The sequence below is a fragment of the Amblyomma mixtum genome, chromosome 2, assembly GCF_055824585.1.
Source record: "Amblyomma mixtum isolate Tamu chromosome 2, ASM5582458v1, whole genome shotgun sequence".
NCBI lineage: Eukaryota > Metazoa > Arthropoda > Arachnida > Ixodida > Ixodidae > Amblyomma > Amblyomma mixtum.
This window is the reverse complement of record NC_143013.1, coordinates 242,522,288-242,541,680: the sequence shown is the minus strand read 5'-3', so window position 1 is coordinate 242,541,680 and position 19,393 is coordinate 242,522,288. Positions and strand designations below refer to the sequence as shown.

At 46.5% G+C, this 19,393-nt stretch overlaps 2 non-coding genes across 2 annotated transcripts; both read left to right on the top strand.

Moving 5' to 3' along the window:
* The first annotated feature begins 5,554 nt into the window (after positions 1 to 5,554).
* TRNAY-GUA (transfer RNA tyrosine (anticodon GUA)) lies at positions 5,555 to 5,645 on the top strand. The gene is given in 2 exon segments: positions 5,555 to 5,591; positions 5,610 to 5,645. It is a non-coding gene; the product is annotated as a tRNA-Tyr (tRNA).
* A 3,831-nt stretch (positions 5,646 to 9,476) lies between these two features.
* Positions 9,477 to 9,549, top strand: TRNAK-CUU (transfer RNA lysine (anticodon CUU)). Its single transcript has one exon. It is a non-coding gene; the product is annotated as a tRNA-Lys (tRNA).
* The last annotated feature ends 9,844 nt before the right edge of the window (positions 9,550 to 19,393 follow it).

The following is a 19,393-nucleotide window of genomic DNA, read 5'->3' as shown; positions in this document are numbered from 1 at the left end:
ATCAGGATCGCGATGATATCCTGCCATTCTGGGGCGCCAAATACAATGGAGGCCCATTAGCATAATGAGGTCGAATGGTGTCCCATCCTCACTCTCTACAGGCAAGTACCGAATACCATGAGCGTCGAGCGGAAATTCCTTTTTTAAAGTCCGTTGTAAGATGTCCCAAAAGTATACCCCCTCCCAACAGTGCAAAAAAACGTGGTCTATTGTTTCTGGTTGTTTACAAATTAAACAATGTGATCCCCAAGGTAGAAATAACGGCTTCCTTTCCAAGAATTCCTTTACTGGTAGTGTTCCGGTATGTAATTTAAAGAAAAAAGTTTTTGCACTTGGCGGCACCTGCATCGCCTTCACACGCTTAAGTACGTCGCGTCCCAGGCCTCCATTTTATAAGGCCCTGTACATAGGTTGTGGAAGAACTACATCGCACAAATCTTTATACAACTTCTTCCTGCTAACAGAAGATAAATATTCATACGAAAATCGAACAGACAGGAATCGAACACTCGCGACAACCTCTCTAAAGTAACCAAAAATACGTCCCGAGAAACTTTCGGTTGTGACAACAAAGTCCGGCAGTGCATTTCCGAGCCTCAATTGGCACACAGTGCGCAAAAACGGATCGCTTACATCGCGGACAAAACAAAATCTGCTTACAATCTGCCGCAGAAATAAGTGTCCCAGACTCAGGCCACCATCCTTCACCCGCCTAAACAAATATGTCCGGCTGCAGCGTTCCCAGTCCGCAGCCCACACAAAAACGGCAAAGATCCGGTGCAGTCTCTGCACGTTCATCCTTGCACAATGCAACACTTGCATCACGTACCACAGCCTAGACATAAAAAACAGATTACACACTGTGGCCCTTGCGAAACTTGAAAGATGTCGCCCTTTCCACTTCTCCACCTTTTCACGCGTGGCTTGCGTCTGCGCTTTCCAGTACGAATCGCTATCGCGATAACCATCCAGTGGGACGCCTAAGTACTTTACTGGGGTCGTCACCCAGGACACGTTTACAAAGATGCCGGGCTTCGTTGGCCATTCTCCGTGCCAAAGCGCCAGGGACTTTGACCAATTCACTTTACTACCGGTGATCTTGGTGAATTCTTTTACGCATGCCACGGCCTCGGTTATACCTTCCCGGTTCACTGTGAACACCGCGACATCATCCGCATAAGCCAGCAGCTTAACTTCTGCTGCCTGTAGCTGGAAGCCTCAAATTTTTTCACTTTCCATGACATTCAAACACGACGCTTCAATGTAAATGCAGAATAGAAGAGGGCTGAGGGGACAACCCTGGCGCACCGAACGCTGCAGGCTAATGGGGGCCCCCAAACTCTTATTTACAATTAATCTTGTCGTGCAGCTCCGGTACGCCAAGGCCACTCCCTCGCAAATAATGGACCCTACATTCACATGGTCCAGTATGCAGAACAGGATATCGTGCGAAACACAATCGAATGCCTTCTCAAGATCTAGCTGAAGGATGGCTACACAGCTATTTGCGTTATCACAACATTCCAACACACACCTCGCTCTAAGAATATTGGAAACAATATAGCGTCCCTTGATCCCACACGTCTGGTGGGGACCGACTATATCCTGAATTACTGACTGTAGTCTACGGGCTAAAATCTTCATGAAAACTTTATAATCTACGTTTGTGAGGGCGATAGGACGATATGCTGTGACCTGCTTTAACTTTTCTGCGTCATCGGATTTAGGGATTAGCACTGTATGGGATTTACCATAAGACGGGGGCAATTCATTTTCTTTGTAGGCTTCGTTAAAAACTGCTGTCAGTACTGGCACTATTTCGTGTTTATATGCTTTGTAAAAAGCGGCGCTTAACCCATCAGGTCCAGGAGATTTTCCCAGGTTCAAATTTTCTATGGCTTGCTCGACCTCCGACGCAGTTATCGACAGCTCCAGCCTTTCTTTCTGTTCGTCATCTAATCGCGGCACAGCGCCAAGAAACTTTTCCTTGAATGCGCTCACATCCACTTCTTGCTTTGCAAACAGCGCCTGATAATATTCAAGAAATGCCTGCTGGATATGCCCGCTTTCTCCAGATAACGCCCCGCCCCATTCATCTGTTCAATGTGGTTTCGTTGAGCATGCGTTTTTTCCATTCCTAGCGCTCGTTTTGAAGGTGTCTCCCCATCAGCTATATCTTGCGCCCTAGCCCGCACCAGTGCACCACGATAGCGTTCTTCTTCAAAGAGTTCAATCTTATTTTTTATTTTCCTAATGTCATCCATCCATTTGCCAGGCTCTTCGCTTTCTCTTTCGAGAAGTCTAGCTAGTAAAGATCTTAAATTGTCCTCCTCACGCTTCTCCTCTTGTCGTATGCAGCTTGACCTTTCGATTGCTGCTATTTTTATTTGTTGTTTGCAAAGTTCCCACTGCTGCCATACTTTCAGTTCCCCGCTCGGCTTTAATTTACTGATTTCTTCGTTTACTTTCCTGCTAAAGATGTCGTCTGTAATGAGCTTATTATTTAATTTCCACATCTCCCAAGAAAACTGATTTCCTCGTTTCTTTGTCCCTATCCCACACTGCACTAAACAATGATCCGAAAATGATACCGGTACTACATTGTAGCTACTGCATTTTGAAATAACGTTCGGTGACACATAAATGCGATCTAGCCGTGCATGGCTTGACCGTTGAAAATGTGTGAGTCTCACACAACGCTCGCCTTCTAATCATTCGGCCACATCATCGAGGTTGCACGTGTCTATAATTTCTGAGAGTACTTCAGTGCTTCTGTCCCTAAATGCCCTTGCACTGGTTTTGTCACAGCCTGTCAGGACGCAATTGAAGTCACCCATGACGATCAGGCATTTCTCACAACTGAAGTGCTTTTGTACGCGTTGAAAAAACGCTGTCCTCTCATCCACCGCATTTGGGGCGTACACACAAATGACGCGCCAATATGTTTTGTCGTACAGGAGGTCAACCAAAACAAATCGACCCGAAGGACACGCCGTATATGCCTGAACCTCAAGTCCCGGTACATTCTTTACAAAGATGACACAACCCGCAGACGTTCCTAGAGCGTGGGCGACAACTGCAAAAAACCTAGACGTGAAACGTCGCACCATGCTCCCGGTCTCCTCTTCCCCGTCAATTTTCGTTTCCTGCACTGCCAGGACGTCAATGTCGTGCTCAGTTAAAAGGCGGTACACCTGGCTCTGCTTCTTCTTACTTGCCAGTCCCCTGACATTAAGTGTACCGACTTTCATGGGGAACGCATGAGCCATTTTAATGCAGAAGAAAGAGGCCGGGAACATGGTGCTTACCCCTCACGTCTAGCGCTTGGCTAGACGACATCATTGACACCGGAGCCATCCGGTGCTGGTGCCAGGCCTGGCAGCGGGGGCGGCTTGTCAAGGGCTCTCCTCTCCGTCGACACATTTGGTCGTGGCCGGATGGACGACCGCCGTCCTTGGGTCGTTTTTGCCGGCGGCTCTTCGACGCTGGGGGCTTCCGCCTTGTCGTCTTCGGTTCCGGTCTGGGCGTGTGGCCGCTTCGCTGGGGCAGGGACGCCGGTCGTGCGGGCGCCGCTCTGGTCAAGGTTCTCCTCGGTCAGAGTCGCTGGCTCGGTTTCTTGGAGCGCTGGCACGCTTACTTCACCGCTCGACGCCTCCGTCTCCTTTCTAGTAGGTTCTGCCCCTTCAGGCTTGCGTCCGGCATCGCTGCTGGAGGGTCCCGAAGAGCCCGTCGATCCTGCTTGCTTTTCGGGTTCCTCTATGCCTTTCGCAGATTCTTCGGCCTCGACTACATCCATCAGGAGTTCCGCAGAGTCGTCTTTCTACGCCCCGCCCGTAGCCACCGCGTAAGTGCGGACACACTCATTATCCGCGTGGCCGTACCGCCGGCATTTCGTACAGCGGGGAACCTTGCATTCACGCCGCACGTGGTCTGTACCATGGCAGCGCAAGCACTGCATTGGACGCCCAGGCGCCACGACAAGAGCCAACTCTCCGGCGACACGTACCTGGTGTGGCAGGTCTTCCACTTTCAAGCCGGGCTTCAACTTCAGTAGGACCGTTCTTCTTGTTGAGCTCTTGTCATTGACGCCTTGTACCCGCCACCGCTCACGCGTAACGTCGGTCACTTTGCCAAACGCCGCGAATGCCGTCCGGATGTCGTCGTCGGCCACACCGTGAAGCATCCAGTGTAGCCGCAGCTTTACCTGCTGGTCTTCCGGGTCGATAATGAGGCAGCGGCGTTTCTTAACTTGCAGCTCGTTGAAGGCGAGCAACTTCTTTGCTGCTTCCGTGTTCCGCAGGGTAACCGCCCACACGTGGTTGATTTGGTACGCCCCCAACGCGACCACGTCGGGGAGCGTACCGGTCTCGGCCAGGGCGTCACGGAAATCCTCGACCCGGAACGGCCTCGCTCGCACGTCGCCGTGAAGAAAAACGGTGTTGAAAACAACACGTCCTGTTGGCAGTGTCGGCAAAATAATCTGGTAATCCTTATCACCGCAGTCATCGATCCTGTTTCCGCGGCCGTCAAAGGCCGCTATCGCCGCTCCGCTGTAGCCCATGACCCTGCGATCCGTTCAGCTCGGCTGCCGGAAGCAGAAACTGAGCTATCGACGGGGGCGAAGCGGGAGTCGGATTCTTTTCTGCAAGTGAGCCGTAGGCAGCCATTAATTCAGGAGTCAGCTTGGAAGGGTATCCGTAGGCAAAGCAATGGCCTCTGGTGGCTTGCGTTGAAATTTGCTCCCCTTACTTTCTGCGCTGGGAGATTTTTTTTGGTCGTTTTTCATTTTGTCGTCCGGTTCTAAAGGCACTTTGGGCGGTTCTTTTTTTGTCCATTTATTTTCTCGCATTGCCGCGATCGTCACTATCCCTTCAATTATTCGTTTTTCATGACCGCATGGGAAATGCAAATGGAGATTCGTGGCTGGCCATTAGTGATAGCCTTATCAGTTTTTAGAATTTCGAACCCGTCATAGCTCCGGCGCTGTGGCTATAGCTAAAAAAATTCTGGTCATCTCGCGCGCCCTTCTTCTTTTGCGCCCTCGTTGCACCGCCCAGCAGTGCACGTCACTCCATACCACACGTTTCATATGACCTTCCCCTCCTCCCTTCTACCGTCGATTATCGAGCAGCGGCTTGCACCACAGCGCGGGTAGGATGGATATGCCAATGGGCGGGACAGACAAGACCCCGTGCTATGTGCGTCATGGAGGGACGTGTACCGCTGACACTGAAACGGTTGTTACTAACGGTCAGCTAAATATATCAGTTTGTATCTCTTGCGGTCGTGTATAAGGCGTCTTTAAATGAATAAGTTCGATGGATGCAAATAGAATAAAAAACAAAGCAGGACCAACTAAAGTGGCTAGAGAAACTAACAATTAAGAGAAAGCTGAACGACGAAAGAAAGTTGTGCAGAACACGGGGAGACATAAATTGCAGCTCAGGCCACCTGGGGCCATTGTCCCTTCTAGGGTAAGCAGTCGGGCACGCCGCCTTCTTAATCAAGGGCTGCACACGGCGCACTTGAGGAAAAGAAGTTGCCTGCACCTCCTCCGTCGATAGCTCAGTTGGTAGAGCGGTGGACTGTAGAAGTTTCGTACTATGGACATCCATAGGTCGCTGGTTCGAATCCGGCTTGACGGAGTGTTCTTTTTTCAGATACATGCACGCGCAGTGTAGCAGAGCTGCTAGATATTTACTAATTCTTATCATCGTCCCACAAACGTTGGTGTTATTATGGAACCCACGAAATGCTGCGTCTCCTTTTTTATTTCAATTTTCGAGGTGTTCATGCGCAATCTATCGTTGTGAAATAATTGCAGGCGACTTCACCGAAGTTTTTATTAATGTAGAAGTCACGAAGAACTTATATAAAACTCAGGCTTCCACACTCGCAAACGTTGCCGTTAACACAGTAGTGCGCTGTTACCAGCTAACTAAAATTATAGAAAATAGCTTCTAAAAATCTTAAATTGTGGGCTTTAACTTCCCAGAGTGACACATGGGCTGTGAGAAACGCCGTAGTGGAGAGACTCCTCGGTGTTCTTTCATCTGCGCTGATCTAGCACAGCATATAGTGGTGCTTTGTGCGTTTAGCCTCTATCGAAACGCTGGCCGGTATTTAACACGGGCGTTTGCTATGAGCGTATTATAGAGATGACGTACTGCTGCGGCTGTCTTGGTGCTGCTTACCTTGTATCAACGCATATGTCGTTGCTTTTCCGTCGCGCGACTTTCTGCATATATGACTTTCGGGGCAATGCGGGCATCGTTAAAAGCAGGGGCGGAAGACAGGGAGTCGGGATGAACAGTTTGATCAACCGAAGCTCACCGCTGTCAAAGTGTCTGTCGCAGCAGTTGCCCAACCCTGTCATATGCCGGGAAGCTGCGGAATTCTCTGTCGTTTTCTGTTTCTTAATCCGTGCAATACAGAGTGCTGATGAATCGGTAAAATGCACGCAGACTTAAGGATGCAGTTCGGCTGACATCATGCTCCGTCTGTGGCGCTCACTTAGACGCGGCTACGCTGTTTTGTGTGTCGAGCGAAACCTGAGCGACCAGTCAGTTGTCTTACCGAAGCGTGCAACGTCGACGAGGCTGCACGCGATAGTATACAGTCAGCTGCTTCACTGGGCTTTCTAGTAGTCTTGTTTTTGCTTTCTCCTCTGCTGATCAGTATCTCCGCTTCCCGTAGCAGTTGGCAGGGCTCCAAGTGCTGAACGCGCGTGCCCTGAGAGGTAATTAAATGATCGAGAGTCCTGTGCTCTACCGCGAATAGAAGGCCATAACAAGCACCACCTGATCGTCGAGGGAAATGTGCACTAGTACGTCCTACTCTCTGGCACTAACCATCGCCCGGCTAGCTCATACGACAAGAGGAGAAGCGTGAGGAGGACAATTTAAGATCTTTACTAGCTAGACTTCTCTAAAGAGAAAGCGAAGAGCCTGGCAAATGGATGGATGACATTAGGAAAATAAAAAATAAGATTGAACTCTTTGACGAAGAACGCTATCGTGGCGCACTGGTGCGGGCTAGGGCGCAAGATATAGTTGATGGGGAGACACCTTCAAAACGAGCGCTAGGAATGGAAAAAACGCATGCTCAACCAAAACAACATTGAACAGATTGAATGGGGCGGGGCGTTATCTGGAGAAAGCGGGCATATCCAGCAGGCATTTCTTGAATATTATCAGGCGCTGTTTGCAAAGCAAGAAGTGGATGTGAGCGCATTCAAGGAAAAGTTTCTTGGCGCTTTGCCGCGATTAGATGACGAACAGAAAGAAAGGCTGCAGCTGTCGATAACTGCGTCGGAGGTCGAGCAAGCGATAGAAAATTTGAACCTGGGAAAATCTCCTGGACCTGATGGGTTAAGCGCCGCTTTTTACAAAGCATATAAACGCGAAATAGTGCCAGTACTGACAGCAGTTTTTAACGAAGCCTATAAAGAAAATGAATTGCCCCCGTCTTATGGTAAATCCCATACAGTGCTAATCCCTAAATCCGATGACGCAGAAAAGTTAAAGCAGGTCACAGCATATCGTCCTATCGCCCTCACAAACGTGGATTATAAAGTTTTCATGAAGATTTTAGCCCGTAGACTACAGTCAGTAATTCAGGATATAGTCGGTCCCCACCAGACGTGTGGGATCAAGGGACGCTCTATTGTTTCCAATATTCATAAAGCGAGGTGTGTGCTGGAATGTTGTGATTACACAAATAGCTGTGTAGCCATCCTTCAGCTAGATCTTGAGAAGGCATTCGATTGTGTTTCGCACGATATCCTGTTCTGCATACTCGACCATGTGAATCTAGGGTCCATTATTTGTGAGGGAGTGGCCTTGGCGTACCGGAGCTGCACGACAAGATTAATTGTAAATAAGAGTTTGGGGGCCCCCATTAGCCTGCAGCGTTCGGTGCGCCAGGGTTGTCCCCTCAGCCCTCTTCTATTCTGCATTTACATTGAAGCGTTGTGTTTGAATATCATGGAAAGTGAAAAAATTCGAGGATTCCAGCTACAGGCAGCAGAAGTTAAGCTGCTGGCTTATGCGGATGATGTCGCGGTGTTCACAGTGAACCGGGAGGGTATAACCGAGGCCGTGGCATGCGTAAAAGAATTCACCAAGATCACAGGTAGTAAAGTGAATTGGTCAAAGTCCCTGGGGCTTTGGCACGGAGAATGGCCAACGAAGCCCGGCAATTTTGCAAACGTGTCCTGGGTGACGACCCCAGTAAAGTACTTAGGCGTTCCACTGGACGGTTATCGCGATAGCGATTCGTACTGGAAAGCACAGACGCAAGCCACGCGTGAAAAGGTGGAAAGGTGGAAAGGGCGACACCTTTCAATTTTCGCAAGGGCCACAGTGTGCAATCTGTTTTTTATGTCTAGGCTGTGGTACGTGATGCAAGTGTTGCATTGTGCAAGGATGAACGTACAGAGACTGCACCGGATCTTTGCCGTTTTTGTGTGGGCTGCGGACTGGGAACGCTGTAGCCGGACCAATTTGTTTAGGCGGGTGAAGGATGGCGGCCTGAGTCTGGGACACTTATTTCTGCGGCAGATTGTAAGCAGATTTTGTTTTGTGCGCGATGTAAGCGATCCGTTTTTGCGCACTGTGTGCCAATTAAGGCTCGGAAATGCACTGCCGGACTTTGTTGTCACAACCGAAAGGTTCTCGGGACGTATTTTTGGTTACTTTAGAGAGGTTGTCGTGAGTGTTCGATTCCTGTCTGTTCGATTTTCGTATGAATATTTATCTTCTGTTAGCAGGAAGAAGTTGTATAAAGATTTGTGCGATGTAGTTCTTCCACAACCTATGTACAGGGCCTTATACAATGGAGGCCAGGGACGCGACGTACTTAAGCGTGTGAAGGCGATGCAGGTGCCGCCAAGTGCAAAAACTTTTTTCTTTAAATTACATACCGGAACACTACCAGTAAAGGAATTCTTTTAAAGGAAGCAGTTATTTCTACCTTGGGGATCACATTGTTTAATTTGTAAACAACCAGAAACAATAGACCACGTTTTTTTGCACTGTTGGGAGGGGGTATACTTTTGGGACATTTTGCAGCGGTCTTTAAAAAAAGAATTTCCGCTCGACGCTCATGGTATTCGGTACTTGCCTGTAGAGAGTGAGGATGGGACACCATTCGACCTCATTATGCTAATGGGCCTCCATTGTATTTGGCGCTCCAGAATGGCAGGATATCATTGCGATCCTGATGCACGGCCAGCACGGATCTATTTTCGGGAGTGCATGCATAAGTATATTGAAGTTCAGAAACTTGCTCCTGAAGCTCCCGAGTGGCTCGAAAGAGTCGAGCCTTTGGTGACGCTTAAGGAGTTTTAATATGATGAAGCCACGCACCCCCGGGCGGATAGTGTTGTTAATTATTGCTCATTGCGCTCTGTAAGTGTATTTGTGTACTGTGGTTCTTGCCGAAGTCAGGCAATAAAGAAATAAATAAAAAAAAAAGCCCGGATAGCTCAGTCGGTAGAGCATGAGACTCTTAATCTCAGGGTCGTGGGTTCGAGCCCCACGTTGGGCGCTTTTTTTTTCTGAAAATTATTGTACTTGGTTTAACCCTGTGATACCCGGCGCATCACTTTTAATACAGATCGTAAAAAATGTCAATAATTTCAATTTCTGCTCACATGACGTCCAGTATTGCTGAAATACAAGAAGACGCAGTCTTTTCCAACATATTAATAAAAACAAGACCTAAGCTCTAGCTCTCAGAGATGCTGCTGATAGTAACGCTGCATTAGCAAAATATGGAACGGTTTCGAAATGCGGTCTTGATTTACTTCATGGGTGTGCGTATTTATGCCCAGTTTTGTCGACCTTGAAGAAAAACAAATCACGAAAATTAGCTATTGTTAATTATGTTACGGTGTTCTGATATACTTCGTAAGTTTTTAATATTTCTGCTCTGAACGGACCATTAGAGAATAAATACTGGACGTTGATAACTTTTTGCGACATTTTCAATCCCTTAACATTACTGGGCTAAAACTGGGCTTAAAAGTTTTTGGCCAGATTTGACATGAGCTGTTAATTTTTGCCTCCGTAGGGCTTTCCAGCCACATCATTAACTTGGATGAACGACATCACATTTTCGTTGTCGGTGATGAGGTAACTATATGCTGCTAATTCTGTAATAATGAACGTGGGGAAATATCATTTCTCATGCACTAAAAAAGTTAAAAATCAATAGTGCACTGGGGACTTCACAAAATCTAAACTAGCGATTTTCTTTCACTTGATTCATTCCTCTTAGCTGGACAAAAATAAACACACCATGCTGTTTGCAGAAAATATTGTTGCCCGTGATCCCGATAATTAATAAACGACAGTGAAGTGTATCACTCATGGGGCCCATGAACAGAGTCCCACTGTGCCTCCACCTTGATGATGGCGCGTTCGCGCTGTTGTTGCTTCGTTGTTTGATGAATTACTGTCGTTTATGAATTAACGACATCGTTGAGGGTACGGACGTGCAAAGTGCCTCCAAAATATGAAGGCGACATTGACGACAAATAGAGGTGGCCTGTATCGGTAGATTATCACGTTCTAAAAGCGAGTACGCTACTTTCACTGAAAAATTAGCTTTCATAAGCGAGAAAAAAAGAAAAAGAAATGCGGGTGTCGCCACCACCGGCCGATTTCTCAACTGCGGTGTGTCAATACAGCTTTTTTTTTTTTTATGGCACTGATGGACGCTATAGGCTAAACCGCCACTCACTTGGAAGCGGTCATCGCACCGGAGTCCTTTTCGATGTAGACGCCACGTGTTTGGCGTAAGCGGCGAGGAATATTTTACATGCAGTGTTCTCAGCAATTAACGCGTCTTCTTAACATAACCGGAGAGAGCCGCATAGGGTCAATTTTTACTGAAAATGAAAAGTGGAGAAAGAGAGAGAGAGAGGGAGAGAGAGAGAGAGAGAGAGAGACTCCTTAATGAAATACAGAGAATTTAGCCGGCGTTTAAATTACGCTGGCATGCTGCTCTGCGTAGGGAGGGTAATTTTGGAGGTGAAGACAGAAAGGAGAGGAGCGTGGAAGAGGTAAAAAAAACGAAGATAAAATGCGGCCATGAAATGGGTACTAAGGATGCAATGGCGAGTATTGATGTAACCTATGGAATGATGGAGTGCATAGTCCGACAAATGGGCTGACGAAGTTCACTGCATGAAGAATGCATGAAGGTAACGTGCAAGTGAATTTAGAGCTTATCGAGATGTCCAATGTCTTTTAAATATGTAAAGAGAAAGTTCATTGCAAGTCTCTGTTGCCTAAGGCAGGCTAAGGGACCTAAAACTTTGTCCATTGTTAGCGGCACTGGGCAGAGCTTCTGCATGCAATGTTCACAGTACGCACGCTCGTTAGCATACGCAGGACACTCAAGCAGGATATGTTCCACTCTTTCTATCGAGGCACAGTTGTCACAATGCGGACTGTTCATTTGTCCAAAACGGTATCGCAAGCCGTTTGTATATGCAGCATTCAGACGAAGTCGATGACAAAGTGTTTCCAGATGTCGAGGAATTCTGGGTGAGAGTCTTGATCTAAGATGTGGGTCGACTGAGTGAAGAAATTGGTACTGATGTGTCGGCAAACTCCAAAGCCGATACGTTTCTTGGGAAGCAAAACTTTTAGCCATTTGGGACGCATCAGATTTCGTGAAAAAGGTTCGAATGTATCTCCGATGTTGATGGCCCGTACGGGCCACTTCATCTGATTTTTCATTAGCCAGAATGCCACAGCGTTAATTGGCCTCAGTGTTCCCCTGTGGTGACTCGGACCAGCTTTTGTATTGAGTGAAAATTGATTCCGTGACTCGCTCTGGCTGTGCTGACGTCTGTCCTATAGCAAGAGGCATATATATTGCTGAGGAAATTGTGTTTGAAAATTTTCCGCAGCTATATTCAAACCCTAGACGGCAACGCCGGAGAAGGACCCCGTGGATAGCGGTGTAACGTAACTTCAGCGATCCGCGAGAAATAAACTATCTTGACGCACCGCAGTTTACTTGTGAAGAGGCCGGTTATGGCGGCAGCTATATTTCATGTTTTTACCTTCTCCCGCTTATAGAAGCGTTGTTCTCGATACTGTGAACGAATAGTGGTTCCACATCTCGCGCCATGCTTGGAATCTGATTTCAGCCCAACTGCAGCCTTAGGGCTACCGCAAGAAAGCTATATGCCGTAGTAGAGTTATAATCCGTTCTGGTATACGATGGTCGAACCCGGTGCCACTGCCTCTCTGGGGCGGCCGTTGTATCAGATAAGCTAACAAGGGCTGTTAGTCCGTAATTATTCCTTTATTTAAAAGTTACTCCACCACTGGGAATTCTCCTGGATTTCTGGAAGCTGGATTTCAATCACAGCCGGCGCAAGCAGATAAACTTCGTTCGTCGAAGTCTTAGACCACCCGGCCATCGTCACTTTTTTTTTAAACGTGGCATTTATTAGAGCGAAATATTGTTCAATGTGCGTGAACTATTCACAAAGTGTTCAGGAAGCAGTATTAAATCTGGTTTAAAAAAAAAAAAAACACGTCCAGGCAAGAAGGCTGTCGAACTACTAACAGCTGCACCGTGAACACTTGGGAAGTAGTGTCAAGGCCACCCGAGGCAGCAAAGCACCACAGTGGAGGCGAGGCTGTGCATATCATCAAGACAGGGTGCCGATTCGGTATGGAGTCTGTCTGGGCATATATTTCCCTGATATGTAGTATTAGTCGATGAATGAGGGAATATATTGATGCAACAGATTCACAATGTCGGTCCCGTAAGAAAGAAGATATCAAGGGGTTCATCAACAAATACCAGTGCGGTAAGGCATCCTGCAGCATGAGCAGTGAAATTAATTCGTTTCTTCGATGTCCACTGCAGGACATCCCAGACATTTTTGCGTGTTTACAATCGATGCAGCAATGCTCTATGTTACTGGAACGTCACAGAGGCGGCATTTTACCCAAGGCGCAAGAATGATCTTGTCCTCTTGCCATGTTTCAACAGGCAATGTCTGTGTGTGTAGCGTATAGAATAAAATCTTTGCAGACGGCGAGAAAGGCCTTTTACGTAATATTTTATGTACAGTCCCCGTCAAAAGTATACAGCCCAAGGGGATTGCTTCTCAGCTGTTTAGCGGGGCTCCCTAGCACATCTAGCCGTCCAATGCTTGGAAGGCTTGAGGACGCGAAGCCATTCTTCTCTGTAGAGGTTACGGTCGTTGAAGGGGCATAACCAGGCACACAGCGGGCTTTTGCGGTATGCTCTTGACAGAGGATGTGCGTCCTGTGCAACCGTTTCGGCGGTACTGAAAACAAGAACTCAGGAGCAAAGCGAACCCGTAAGAGACGAACATCGAAATAGACCTCACGGATTAACACCCATAAACTCGAACGACCACAAATATTAGAAGAGGCAATAAGGAAAGGCCAAATAGTAATTAAATTAGCTTTCAAGAACGCACGAACTATCATTTAGGAAGTGTCTCGGAAAAGCATGATACGCGAAACAATATTTGTTGCACATAAAGATGGGCTAAAGCAATGGCACCAGCGCTGACAGGCAGGAATACGATATCACCTCTCAAAGATTGAGACCAGGAATCCTTCGAAAAGAAACAGGCATTATGTGAAACCACTCCTAGCACAAGGAATAATTTTCGCAACATTTTATATTAGTGTGGTCAGAAAGAGGTTACATGTCGTCGCTCTGCCGAATATCGAGAGACCACGAGGTACAGAAATCTGGTCTTAGCGAAGTAGGGTTGGCATGCGTTCTTTCCAGTAATGCGCACTCCGGTTGTAGGATTTTAATCGAACGTCATGGTACTTGGGTGGCTTACGCGTACATGCAACACCAGCATACTCAACAGGTGTAAACCATCGGAGCATTTAGAACAATTTATCCGTGAATCTGAAACAGCTGAACTCCTCCATTAAACCACTAACTTCTTGTCAGCTCAGAAAAACACGAGATCATCTGCCTGAGGTAATAAAATTTTGAGCTCATTACCCTAAATACAAAAACTACGAACGGCACCACAATTCAGAGTACTCATACACAGCGGCTCTAAGTAGTACAAAACGAATAGCAGCGGAGACAACGGGCAACCTTGTTTCACCGAAGACAGAATGGGCACCGGTTGATGAAAGAGTCATTAATGATCAAGCGTGTGGAGCAGTTAGTATAACAGAGACGTACTCCCTGGGAAAGAACTGAACCCAGATTGACCTGCTTTAAAAAAGAGCAAAGAAATCAGTAGCACACTCGATAAAATGCCTTTGCAAGGCCGCAGAAACATTGAAAAACTATACGCGCAACATTAAGTTACACCATATTGATGGGCCCTTCAAGTCTTGTAATTTCAAATCAAAGTACACGTTGCAGACTTTTGCGAAAATCTTATGACCTACTTTAGAAAGCATGATAGGTCTGTAGTCGTCAACTAATCGTAGTTTGTCTTTACCATCGCTTTTACAAGTTAGGCTGCGAGGCTCTTCTTCTTGAAACTTTGGCTTTAAACAGAAAGAATAAGAAGTCATCCATCAGTGCTCTTTCAATTTTTATTATCGTACATAAATTTCCATCACCTTGTTTGGACTGTGCGCAATCGCAGGAAAAACAATGTTGTTTTCTTCATTGCAATAAAACCGTTGTAAGCCCAGCGTTGCCGTGTGCCTCCTATTTATTGTCCTGCGTCCGTCTTAGCTGGTTGCATCTATGCGCACTATGAACCCAGCAAATTACGCTTTTGTACGAGCAGTAGGTGAATCCGTGACTTTCAAGTTTCAGTTCGACAGAGCCAAGCACGCGGAATGACTTAGCGAAGCACGCGGAGGGACTTAGCGACAGGTTGCTGGCGGTAATAATACTGGCATTAAAACTACACCGTGCGAGTAGGCACTTCTGAAAAGTCAATAAAAAAGACTCCCTCGGGCCGGATTCGAACCAGCGACCTATGGATGTCCGTAGCACGAGACCTCTACAGTCCACCGCTCTACCAACTGAGCCATCTTTCTTTTTTCTTTATTGCATGAATGAATACATCAGTAAAATATCGTAGTTGTCATGTCCCTTGGCAGACAACCGTGTCTAATGGACTTTCATTAACACAAGTTGGTCCATCAGACTCAATACATCCTCCGCGTAATCTTGTTGCTTCAAGACTTCTCTCAGTTTGTACACATGTTCCACAAAATAATCACATAGCGATCGTGCATCCAAGTCACAATGTCTAACAGCCATTCTACTCCTCCAAATGCTGTGAAGGCCCAATAACATAATCTGGTCATACTGTAAAACATCACTTTCAGTGGTCAGGTACCGAATTCCGCGCGGTGTCAATGACAAGTCCTTTTTTAGGGTTCTTTGCAAAACATCCCAGTAGAACACTGCATCCCAACAATCCAGGAACACATGTTCTACCGTCTCCGGTTTTCTACACAGGAGACAGTTCGAGCCCGAAGGAACAAAAAGGCCCTTTTCCTCTAGCCATGTTTTTACTGGTAGGGTTCCTGTATGCAATTTGAAAAAGAATGTTTTGACGCCAGGTGCAACAGTCATCTTTTTAACTCGCCTGAGAACGTCTTTCCCAGGGCCTTCACAGTATAAGGTTCTGTACAGTGGCGCTGGAAACAACTGTTCAATAAGATCCTTGTATAATCGCTTCGGCGTTACATTCGCTAAATACTCTAGAGAGAACCGCACTTGCAAAAACCTGAACGACCAGACAACCTCTCGCAGGAAGCGAGACACTGTGTACCGCCGAGCATTGCACGAAGAGACAATGAATTCTGGAAGTGCACTGGATAACATGATTTGTATGAATGTTCGCAGGAAGGCGTCATTTTGGTCACGCAGGAAACAAAACCTTAAAACAACCTGCCGCACATAGAGATGCATTAGAGATAGTCCCCCGACCTTCACTCTCCGGAAGAGATTATCTCTGCGAATTCGTTCCCAATTAGACGCCCAAATGAAAACCGCAAAACCCGATGGAACCTTTGGATATTGGTTCGTGCACAATATAATACTTGGAGTAAATACATGATTCTTGCCACAAGAAAGGTGTTATACAGTTGCATGCGCGAAAATAGAAAGACTACGGCCCATCCATCCTTTGGTCCGGTCCCGCATTTCTTCCGCTTTCTCATTCCAGTAATTGGTATTCTCCCCGTATTTGTCCAGCGGGACTCCCAAATAAACTCCGGGAGTTGTAGCCCATCGGACCCCGCGGAACGATTCTGGTTCCAAGTCCCATTGTCCATGCCAGAGTCCGAGACATTTACCTATATTAACAGCGCTACCAGTTTGCCTGCAAAACCTTTCGGTTACTTGTAACGCTTCTACAATACTTTTGCGGTCTTCACAAAAGAGGGCCACATCATCTGCATATGCCAGTATTCTCACCTCACACGCTCCCAACCTAAACCCTCGGATGCGCTCGCTCGCAGTTATCATCCTACAAAACGGCTCCAAATGAATTGCAAAAAGTAAAGGGGACAGTGGACATCCTTGTCGAACAGATGCCCTCACATCAATTCTTTCAGATAACATTTTGTTTACCATAAGACGTGTCGAGCAACATGCATAAGCCATTTTTACCCCTTTGAGAACAACCGAGCCAATACCAATATGTTCCAACAAACAATAGAGTGTTTCATGAGACACCCGATCAAATGCTTTTTCGAAGTCAATTTGAACCATAGCGACTTTCTTATTTAAAGCATCGCAGCACTCGAGCACGCTGCGTGCAACATGAATATTTTTAAATATGCTTCTTGTTTTTATTCCACACGTTTGGTGAGGTCCTACAATATCCTTTATGACGTATTGCAATCTCTTGGCGAACACTTTCATCAGAATTTTATAATCAACGTTTGTTAACGTGATCGGTCTATAGCTTGTTACTTTTAGCAGCTTGGCTGGGTCATCTGTCTTAGGAATTAAGACCGTAGGCGCAATGCTAAACGAAGGTGGCAGCCTACCAACTTCAAAACACCCTTTGAAAAGCTTATAGAGCATAGTGGCAAGGTCACATTTAAAGCTCTTATAAAAGGCCGCAGTCAAACCGTCAGGTCCCGGCGACTTTCCGGCATTCAATTCATCAATTGCTGTCTCTATTTCCTTAATACTTATTTCGTTCTCTAGTTCTTCAGTAATCTCATTGCCTAATATTGGCATAAGTGGCAAAAAGTTTTCCCGGAACCCTTCTTCACTTGGTGCTTTGCGTGCAAACAGCTCACGGTACTGTTCCACGAATGCACTCGAAATTCCACTTTGTTCATTGAGGATTTGTCCTTTGTATTCGATAACTGATATCTCGTTTGACCGCGCGTATCGCTTTTCATCTGAAAGCGCGCGCTTTGTTGGCATTTCACCAGTAAGCCATTTTTCCGTGCGTGCTCTTATCGCTGCCCCTCTGTACTTCTGAGCATCTAAAGCTTCTAGCCTAACTTTGACGCCTTTTAGGTCATGCATGAACATGCCCGGCGTTTTTTCCTCTTCGCGCCCTAAATTCGTCAAAAGTCCACGCAGTTGCTTTTCTTTTCTTTCCTCATATTTCCTATGGTTGAACGCTCAATGGCATAGATTTTCACCTCCTGCTTAAAGCGTTCCCAAGATTCAATACATCCTGTACACGTCCAGGCAAGAAGGCTGTCGAACTACTAACAGCTGCACCGTGAACACTTGGGAAGTAGTGTCAAGGCCACCCGAGGCAGCAAAGCACCACAGTGGAGGCGAGGCTGTGCATATCATCAAGACAGGGTGCCGATTCGGTATGGAGTCTGTCTGGGCATATATTTCCCTGATATGTAGTATTAGTCGATGAATGAGGGAATATATTGATGCAACAGATTCACAATGTCGGTCCCGTAAGAAAGAAGATATCAAGGGGTTCATCAACAAATACCAGTGCGGTAAGGCATCCTGCAGCATGAGCAGTGAAATTAATTCGTTTCTTCGATGTCCACTGCAGGAAATCCCAGACATTTTTGCGTGTTTACAATCGATGCAGCAATGCTCTATGTTACTGGAACGTCACAGAGGCGGCATTTTACCCAAGGCACAAGAATGATCTTGTCCTCTTGCCATGTTTCAACAGGCAATGTCTGTGTGTGTAGCGTATAGAATAAAATCTTTGTAGATGGCGAGAAAGGCCTTTTACGTAATATTTTATGTACAGTCCCCGTCAAAAGTATACAGCCCAAGGGTATTGCTTCTAAGCTGTTTAGCGGGGCTCCCTAGCACATCTAGCCGTCGAAATCTTGGAAGGCTTGAGGACGCGAAGCCATTCCTCTCTGTAGAGGTTACGGTCGCTGAAGGTGCATAATCAGGCACACAGCGGGCTTTTGCCGTATACTCTTGACGGAGGATGTGCGTCCTGTACAACCGTTTCGGCGGTACTGAAAACAAGAACTTAGGAGCAAAGCGAACCCGTAAGAAACGAACATCGAAATAGACCTCATGGATTAACACCCATAAACTCGAACGACCACAAATATTAGAAGAGGCAATAAGGAAAGGCAAAATAGTAATTAAATTAGTTTTCAAGAACGCACGAACTATCATGTAGGAAGTGTCTCGGAAAAGCATGAAACGCGAAACAATATTTGTCGCACATAAAGATGGGCTAAAGCAATGACACCAGCGCTGACAGGCAGGAACACGATATAATGTCTCAAAGACTGAGACCAGGAATCCTTCGAAAAGAAACAGGCATTATGTGAAACCACTCCTAGCACAAGGAATAATTTTCGCAACATTTTATATTAGTGTGGTCAGAAAGAGGTTACATGTCGTCGCTCTACAGAATATCGAGAGACCACGAGGTACAGAAATCTGGTCTTAGCGCTGTAGGGTTGGCATGCGTTCTTTCCAGTGATGCGCACTCCGGTTGTAGGATTTTAATCGAACGTCATGGTACTTGGGTGGCTTACGCGTACATGCAACACCAGCATACTCAACAGGTGTAAACCATCGGAGCATTTAGAACAATTTATCCGTGAATCTGAAACAGCTGAACTCCTCCGTTAAACGACTAACTTCTTGTCAGCACAGAAAAACACGAGATCATCTGCATGAGGTAATAATATTTTGAGCTCATTACCCTAAATACAAAAACTAAGAACGGCACCACAATTCAGAGTACTCATACACAGCGGCTCTAAGTAGTACAAAGCGCAGAGCAGCGGAGACAACGAGCGACCTTGTTTCACCGAAGGCAGAATGGGCACCGGTTGATGAAAGACAGCCATTAATGATCAAGCGTGTTGAGCAGTTAGTATCACAGAGACGTACTCCCTGGGAAAGAACTGAACCCAGATTGACCTGCTCTAAAAGAGAGCAAAGAAATGAGTGGCACACTCGATAAAAC